This window comes from Xenopus laevis, chromosome 2S, assembly GCF_017654675.1.
Source record: "Xenopus laevis strain J_2021 chromosome 2S, Xenopus_laevis_v10.1, whole genome shotgun sequence".
Taxonomy (NCBI): Eukaryota; Metazoa; Chordata; class Amphibia; order Anura; family Pipidae; genus Xenopus; species Xenopus laevis.
This window is the reverse complement of record NC_054374.1, coordinates 152,782,096-152,791,581: the sequence shown is the minus strand read 5'-3', so window position 1 is coordinate 152,791,581 and position 9,486 is coordinate 152,782,096.

The window sequence follows — 9,486 nt, the reverse complement described above, 5'->3', positions numbered from 1 at the left end:
TATCCAGGAACAAATACTATCTTCCAGGCCAACATTCCTTAATTTAACCAGTAAACTTCTGTGTGGCACTGTATCAAATGCTTTAGCAATGTATAAGTAAATTACATCCACTGCCATCCCAGATCAAGGTCCCTGCTTACCTTCTCATAAAATGAAATTAAGTTAGTCTGGCAAGATCTATTACAGATAAATCCATACTGGCACACACTCATAGTGTTGTGATTTGCTATAAAGTCCAGTATCTTATCCTTTATTAAACCTTCAAAAAGCTTTCCTACCACTGACGTTAGACTAACTGGCCTATAGGTTTGAGGCTGAAAACTGGATGCTTTTTTAAATAGCGGCACCACATTAGCAATTCACAAGTCTTTTAGCACTACGCCAAACCTCAATGAATGCTGAAAAATTAAGTAAAGAGGTTTGGCAATCACAGAGCTAAGCACGCTAAGTAACCTGGGATGAATACCCTCTGGCCCTGGACCTTTGTTTATCTTAACATGTTCTAGTCTCTTTTGAATTTCCTTATGTGTGAAAAATGTATCATTAGTTGTATTACTAGAATTGGGACTATTAAGAAGGAAACCTTCAGTAACTGGTCAGACGACAAATATGAGTTCAGAATCTGCGCTTTTTTTTGTTTTCATTAATCAGCTGACCCTCCTCTGATATTAAAGGTCCCACCCCAATGTAGATAATCATTTGTCCATGACTTGATAACCATGGGACCTTCCTTACTTACACAGATGACACATTTCATAACAGAATAAACTTTATTAAAACTTTTCTTTCTTGATGATGAAATCTCATTCTCTCCTTTCAAAGGGATAACCCCTTGGCCTTTGCATTATTATCAAAATAAATACCTATTCTTACCCTGCATTAATTTACTTAATATTATTATAACATATTTACACATATTAGTTATATCTAATCAAAAGCATACGTTTCCAAGACTAAAAATTCTCCTTTAGAATGAATGACAGACCTTTAATTGCATGAAGTAACACCATCTTTTTATCACTCAACCAGATTGAGCCCATTGAGGAGCCCCACAAGATTATCTGCTTGGTAAGCAATGAAGCAGTTGGTATCAAACAGTCCTAATATTTTATCTTTCTTTAAATGTTGTGTTGATTACTATTATTATTATCATTACCAAAGTTCCTTTTTGTTTGGCAGTGGTTAGATTAGATTCCTTCTGTTTGAGCCCTCCCTTCCCAGCCAAGTTTTAAGCCTTTTCTAGCCCACCTCCACAAGTTTGTAACCATATTTTTAACATGAAAACTTTTAGCTCAGTGCTCCCTATTGGAACATCACCATATTCCCAGAGGAGAGATCTGATATAACAGTCTCTTATACCATTGCTCTTAACCAGTATAATCTGGTGAAGGCAGAAGAAGTTTTATAAAGTGATGGGAATAACATAGACAGTTGTTTTGGCAAACTGGTTACCCTTAATGGAAACATACACTTTACCATTTAACATGATGGTTTGCAAACAGCAACTTTAACCAATTGACCCAAAAACTGTAGTATAAATATGATTTATATCTACAAATGGATTTGTACATACAATAGATATATCCCCCGCCTCCCACTCACCAGTGATATGTGACTCTGATCTATTTTCCTTTCTTAACCAGGTACAACCTGCAGAATCTGGCAATATCATCTGCCAAGTAAGTGCCAAATAATTACAAATAAAACAATCCTAAAATATTCAATTTTCAATATTGAACTGTGGCATTATAAGAAGTTGAATATATCACTAATTGTATCCCTCTTAGGAGGAAAAACCAGAACAGCAACTGGAGCTGGACACGACCAACTGCCAGGTAAGCATAAGAGAGGGAGAATAGGGGAAAATAAAATCACCCTATATTTTATGCAAGATTGTATTTTAGCTTCTTTGCAACAGAAATAATACAATGTTTTTCCTTTCTTTTTTAAGCTGGAGATTCCAGAACCCCCTGATGTTAAGATCAGTCAGGTAAGATGAAATAATATGGTCAAAATAATAAAATATTACTAAACCTAGATTCACATTGGGTGGCAATTAGGCACACCCCTGGTGAGCCTGTCCTATTTACTATTCCAAATTGCATGTAAATTCAGTGTGTTTATGGTCTTATGGCTACAAACACAGGAGTGTGGCTGTTGCCTCAAAAACATCAATGAGGTACGAGCAGAAAGGTCTCATTAAAACGTTTTATTAATTTTTTAATTATATCTCCAGAGAAGCACATAAATACTTGCAGCAGACTTGTACCTACTTGTACCTAATTAATCCAGTATTTTCACACTGAACTGGAATTGCAAAATAAAAATTCCCACATCCAAAAAATAAAACACAGGAAATACATTACATACACAATGCAGTGACATGATCTCACTTGTGTCTATACACGGCTGGTTTCAGAATATGTTTTATTAGGCTAAACTGATACAATAAATGTGTTTTACCCCCACCAAAGAAATGAATCCAAACAACTTTTATTTTTATGTATTAGGGTCTAGTGCAATATATACTTTGAGCTTTAAAATATTGGTTTTTGACCCTTTTTTTGTCTTAACCAGGAGGAAGAACAGCAAGATCAGGAGAAAGCTGATAGCAGCCCCTGTCAGGTAAGCAGCTCTCACTGTACACAGTTCAATCAGAGAAATAAGAGTTTTAACAATAATGATACTGACAAACAACAATCATTCATCCCGCTCCATAGCTCTGCTTTCTTCCATTAATTTTGGACATAATTATAGAAAATTGAATGTTGCAGTTCATCTTTAAAATCAAGGATTCAGTTTATCTAAACATACATTTTCTTTGTCCTAAATAGGAGATACCAGAGGAATCAGGCTCTAACACCTGCGAGCCTGAAACTTCCAGCAGCTCCGAAGAGCAAGTGGAAGCCCCAGAACAACAGGTAGGCCTTAAAGCCTTTAAAATGGTTTGAGCAGAATTATTTAATTAAACCTTCTTTATAATGAGCTGCTCTTATCTCAAAGACTAATATATCTGCTTGTAGTTTGAATTAAGGCATGTCTATGTTTTTTGTATCTTCTTAAAAATAATCACCAATTGACTTAGAAGCCCTCTGCTTAAACAAACTGCTCTCTCACAAACCCTGATCATTAGAATATAGTTGAAAAACAAATATAATGTCCATTATAGCACCTGCACTCCAGAGTTGTCATAATACTAATATTTACTGAAACTTGCTAAGTTGCTCAAATGCAGTTGCCTTTGTTTTTTATCAGTCTTCTACCTTGTAAAATTACTATTTATAGGTTATGTTGACTCTCACTATTAATTGACCTAGTAATATTTTTCCTGACAGGCCTCTTACTGCTATTGCAATTAATACTAGTGGTTAGTGGTTACTGGGCTGGCTTCCTTTGGTGTGGTCTCCCTTAGTCAGGTTCATAGCACTTTTTAGTGGGGCATCCTTTTCAATTTTTCAACCATTTTTTTCAATATGAATATGAGAGCTGTTAGCTTGGTGCTTCCCAGAACATCACCATATTCCCAGAGAAGAGCGTTGATCTAACATCTTATACCATTGCTCTTAACCAGGATAATCTGGTGCTATAACCAATTAACCCACAATTTATGATACAAATATCATTCACATCCACATATGGATCTGTACATACAATAGTTATTCCCACTGCCCCTCCACTTAGCAAAGGTGTGTGGCTCTGATCTATTTTCCTCTCTTAACAGGAACAACCCATTGAATCTGGCAATACAATCTGCCAAGTACAGAATGATTGTAAATAAAACACCCATCCCTAAATATCACATTTCAATTATTTACACTTCTCTAAAATGCTGAGTTGATTTGATAACTTTACTTTTATCTCTTAACCAGGAACCACCAGAAAACCCTGTCAACCAGGAACAACCCATTGAATCCGGCAATACCATCTGCCAAGTAAGTACAGAATAATTGCAAATAAAACACCCATCCCTAAATATTACATTTCAATTATTTACACTTCTCTAAAATGCTGAGTTGATTTGATAACTTTACTTTTAACTCTTAACCAGGAACCACCAGAAAACCCTGTCAACCAGGAACAACCCATTGAATCCGGCAATAACATCTGCCAAGTAAGTACAGAATAATTGCAAATAAAACACCCATCCCTAAATATTACATTTCAATTATTTACACTTCTCTAAAATGCTGAGTTGATTTGATAACTTTACTTTTATCTCTTAACCAGGAACCACCAGAAAACCCTGTCAACCAGGAACAACCTATTGAATCTGGCAATACCATCTGCCAAGTAAGTACAGAATAATTGCAAATAAAACACCCATCCTTAAATATTACATTTCAATTATTTACACTTCTCTAAAATGCTGAGTTGATTTGATAACTTGTCTTTTATCTCTTAACCAGGAACAACCAGAAAACCATGTTAACCAGGAACAACCTATAGAATCTGGCAATAACATCTGCCAAGTAAGTACAGAATAATTGTAAATAAAACACCCATCCCTAAAAATTAAATTTCAATTATTTACACTTCTCTAAAATGCTAAGTTGATTTAATAACTTGACTTTTATCTCTCAACCAGGAACCACCAGAAAACCCTGTCCACCAGGAAGAACCTATTGAATCTGGCAATACCATCTGCCAAGTAAGTACAGAATAATTGTAAATAAAACACCCATTTCTAAATATTACATTTCCATTATTTAAACTTCTCTAAAATGCTGAGTTGATTTGATAAGTTGTCTTTTATCTCTTAACCAGGAACCACCAGAAAACCCTGTCAACCAGGAACAAACTATTGAATCTGGCAATACCATCTGCCAAGTAAGTGCAGAATAATTGCAAATAAAACACCCATCCCTAAATATTACACTTAAATTATTTACACTTCTCTAAAAAGCTGAGTTAATTTGATAACTTGACTTTTATCTCTTAACCAGGAACCACCAGAAACTCCTGGCAATACCAATACCAATTGCCAGGTAAGAAGTAAAGAAACAGAACATTGTTTGATTTTGTAAAGTTGTGTGAATTTTACCAAAATCATTTTAGAGTTTGAACTGTAGCATTACAGGAAGTTGATCATTTAACTAACTTTAATGGGCAGATTAAAACGGATCAAAAGGGTTGAAGTGAAAATTTAAATTTCTGATTTGAATTTTCAAATATTTTTATGGCCAAAACTGGCAAACTTTAACATTAACTAACAACCCCCAGGTAATCCTAAAAAAGGGATTAGGGGCAAATTAATTCACCCTATTTTTATGCAAGATTATATTTTATACAATGTGTAACATCTTTTTCTTCTCCTCTCTTAACCAGGAGACTCCAGAACCACCTGACGCTAAGATCTGTCAGGTAAGTAGAAATGATACAATACAAAAAATATGGACATATATTTTTCATTTAAGCATCTGCATTCCAGGGTTTAGTTCATATAGCATATAAAATATTCCCTCTTTTAACCAAGATGTAGCATTGAAAACTTGCAATTCATAATATGCTTTATATGTGTGACGATTACTTCAAAATTTTTTTGAATCGGTTATACCTTTGTTAGAGGACCCCAGCATGCCGTTATTGGTTTACTTGGGTCTAATTCCAAGAAACCTGGCTAGAAACCTGATATGTGTAAACCTAACTATGTTAACTAACATATAGACACCCCCTAGTCTTGTCCTTCCAATTATAATTATAGCAGGTTTCCAAAAACAGTTGATCTATAAAAAAAAATATTTTTTTGTCTTCCCCAGGTGAATCAACATAAAATTGCAGATAAATACATGGTAAGCAGCTGTTAAACTGTATTTTTGAACACTAAACAACGCAAAAGCTCAACTTTAATGGTTTGAATTAAATATTCTAACCCACAGCCTTCTCATATACCAATTCCCATTTAATACACCAATTCCCAGTTCCCCCTATACTTCCTGTGCTTCTCTGATTTGTCCACTGTCATTATATTTGTCATGTTTTTAATACAATGTTTTTTGTTTTTTTTTAGAACCCCAGGAGATATCTGCAGCTCTTAGAGTCCGGTTGTGAGGACAACTATGGGATGAACTATAATGTAAGATATGTTAAAATGGCACATTTTATGTCATGTTTTGGTAAATTCTGTTTATTCTGCCAACTGGTTGTACCCTTTAGAGTTTTGTCTCTTCTGTGTTTTTCTTGTGCTTCTGAATCTACCAATAAACCTTCCCGTATCCACACAGTATATGTGTTTGCTTTCCCATAATGTTCCGCACAGTAATAATCAGAGTCTCTTTTTCTACTTTTATTGCAGGGATGGCACAGTAAAGAGCAAAAAGAAGTGGCAATCACCATCGTCAAGGATATTGAGGTAACATGTCTTGATACGATTACTAGAATCAGATACTAATAAGCCTTTTGTTATACATTTATTATGATTGTTAAATAGAAGGAGAACTTGCTAACCAAATATTGACATGTTCTCATTTCTGCACCAGTCAGTGTAATATCCTGACACCTATTATGTAATTATAAAAATAAGTCAATAAGTACTGTATGAGATTTAAGAAGTAAAATAATAGAGTCAATCATATTATGCAAGTCTTATGTAGGGGACAAGCTTTTATTTTTCAGAATTACAAGTTAGGTTGGGGTACTTGAATTGGTCATTTTATCCATTGTATTAACTTTACTTCTTTTGATTGAAACTAGAACAAAAAAGGAATCCTGCGAGAAGTTGACATCCTAGAAGCAGTTAAGGGCCACAAAAATGTGATTGGCTTTTACGGGGCATTTTACCACCCTGCCTCTGTGAAGATGCCGGAACGTGAAGGACTGTGGGTAAGGAAGTGTTAATTCACATATGTTACACCTTTATGCATCAACAGCTCTAATACAAGCTAGCATTTGGATGCAAATATGATTCAGTTTGGTAAGAAAGAGTCCGGTGCATGTGGACCACTTTGTTCTCAGTTGTACCAGATATTGTATTTACATCCAGAATGCTTGTGTAGATTATTACACCCTTTCCCCAGACATCCCAATAACATTGTAGGCCACACAAATCTTATGTGTCAACCATTCTCTGTTTGTGTTCTAGATTTCTATGGAGCGTTGGTCTGGTGTATCCGTGCAAGATCTCATCAACACCAGACGCTCCCTGTCAGAGGACTGGATTGCCTATATCTGCAGGGAGGTGCTTCTGGTATGTCTCATGTGAATCTCCTCAATACTCTTTTGTATGAATCGAATTCATTAAAGAGCATGACAAATATTTATACTTTTTCTTTATTAATTTCCCAGGGCCTGTGTCATCTGCATAAACAGGAGGTCATCCATCACGACCTGAGGCCCCAGAATATAATAGTGACATCATCCGCTGATGTGAAGATCAGTAAGTGACACTTGGAATCTGAACAAAGGGATAGTATCTTCTATCTCTATGGTGTATATTGGTGGGTCACATTAATAAATGAACATTAACATAAAATTCTCGCTTTTTTCCTATAATTTCAGCCGACTTCAGCTCTGCCACCATGGGGACAAGCAGTGTTAGTACTTCTGGGACTATACCATACATGGCCCCAGAAGTACTCAGCAACATAAGCACCAAGACCATCCGCTACAACTCTAAGGTATTGTGATGTCTTCTCTCTCGCTTTATATGTAACGTCACTCACTTCACATGCCCCTCTCATAACAATGAATCCAAAGCTGTAAATTGGCTTCTGTAATCTCTGATGGGGAATCTGAAGTGAAGGAGAGAAATGCAGTCTAACTGCAGGGCACAGGAATATTAGAAACCAACTATATTTGACTCTTTATGGGGCTTTCAAACTCCTGGGGTCTTTGGGGTCACTCTTTAGAGTCACATCACTTCACTCCTTGAAATGTTTTATATCAGTATAAAGGTTATGCTTTGTATCATACAGAGAAACCTTAATTTCACACCCCTGTTTTTATGTTTTACCACAGTCTAAACATTTTTGCTGTGACCCCAGCATTATAAAATATCTCATAAATCCCCCTGAGTTTATATGTTTACACCATTTTTTTCTGGTCCCTTGAAATACATAAAATTTGGGTTCTGCTATATTTTGGTATTGTGCATTCCAAATAGAATCACTGCCAAGGTGTGGATAGATACATAGCAAAAGTGCCTGAATTAATACTCTTCATGTGGCCTGTGTATATTCTTGTCTAATTGCCTTTTTCACAACATTTTAATGTTTAGGCTGATATATGGTCATTGGGAATATCAGCGCTGGAAATGGCAGAAGGATATTATCGTAAGTAAACCCCAGTATGTGTGAACTATAGTGAATAAATAACACTTGTCAAAAGGTTAGAGGGCATTGATATGTATTATTAAATATAAAAAATAAGGGGCTGGTGTATGAAAATTTTAATTTATCAATAGAATATTACGTTTCCAATCCCGGAACACAATTGAGTTAATTTGACTTTTTTAAAGATGGGATAAAGCTTAAAAGTTAAAATTTGTGTAAATTGCCCCCCAAATGTTGTGATTGTCGGTCATCATATTCTCATTTTGTATTTTCTTACAACATAGCATTCAGCAGATTTCCCGAAAAAAAATTAATGAAGAGGGTTATGCACGGTCCCGCACCAACATTACTGTGGGACAAATGGTGAGTCATTTATACTGAATCAGGGAAAGAGAGTGAGAAGGAGAGGTGGGGAAATGAAAAAGAAATTGGGGAGAGTTTGGGGATTGACAGAAGAGTAAAGGGGTGTGTAAATGAGAAAGAGAGTCAAGAAAACTTGGGAATTGGGGTGAAGTAAGGATGGTGAATGGATAAATGGGAAAGAAGTAAAGGTGAAGGTAAAGTGTAATCTGTGTAGCTCTTGAATGCTCAGATTCTTAATCTCATGATTAGTTTAAGATATTGGGGTTATTATCTGGCAGCCAATAGAACCCAGGCCAAGACGTTGGCAAAACATTATGGTCGGATCTGGTGGCTAGGGTCAAATCGGCCCCCCTTTTTTAAGGCAGATCAGTTAAAGCATTATAAGGGAAGAGTGACATCATCAATGTTTAACAAACATTTTGTCAGTAAAATAGAGGCTCATGGGGGATACAGGGCACATAGCTGTGATGGTTCTATGCACAGTCTTTTACATGTGTGAGCTCTGCAAATTTAGTTATTATATAACATGAACAATTTTAATTTTTCCGCTGTTTTTTATTTTTCCAGGAGTGACAATTTTCGTGCATTCATCAGCGAAATCCTCCAAAAGAATGCAGTGTGGAGACCCTCTGCAGAGCAGCTACTGTCACACCCCTTCATATCAAATATCCCGAATGAGAGGGGTGTGACTGATTCCATCAAGTGGTACCTGCATTAAGGTAAGAGGACTGCTCATTTCTCAATATAATTATCATCAGTTATTTATAAAGCACCGACAAGATATGCAGTAATTTAATTCACATGATGTATAGACTATATCCATCTACTGCTCTTATTCATACAATATTCTCTGCCT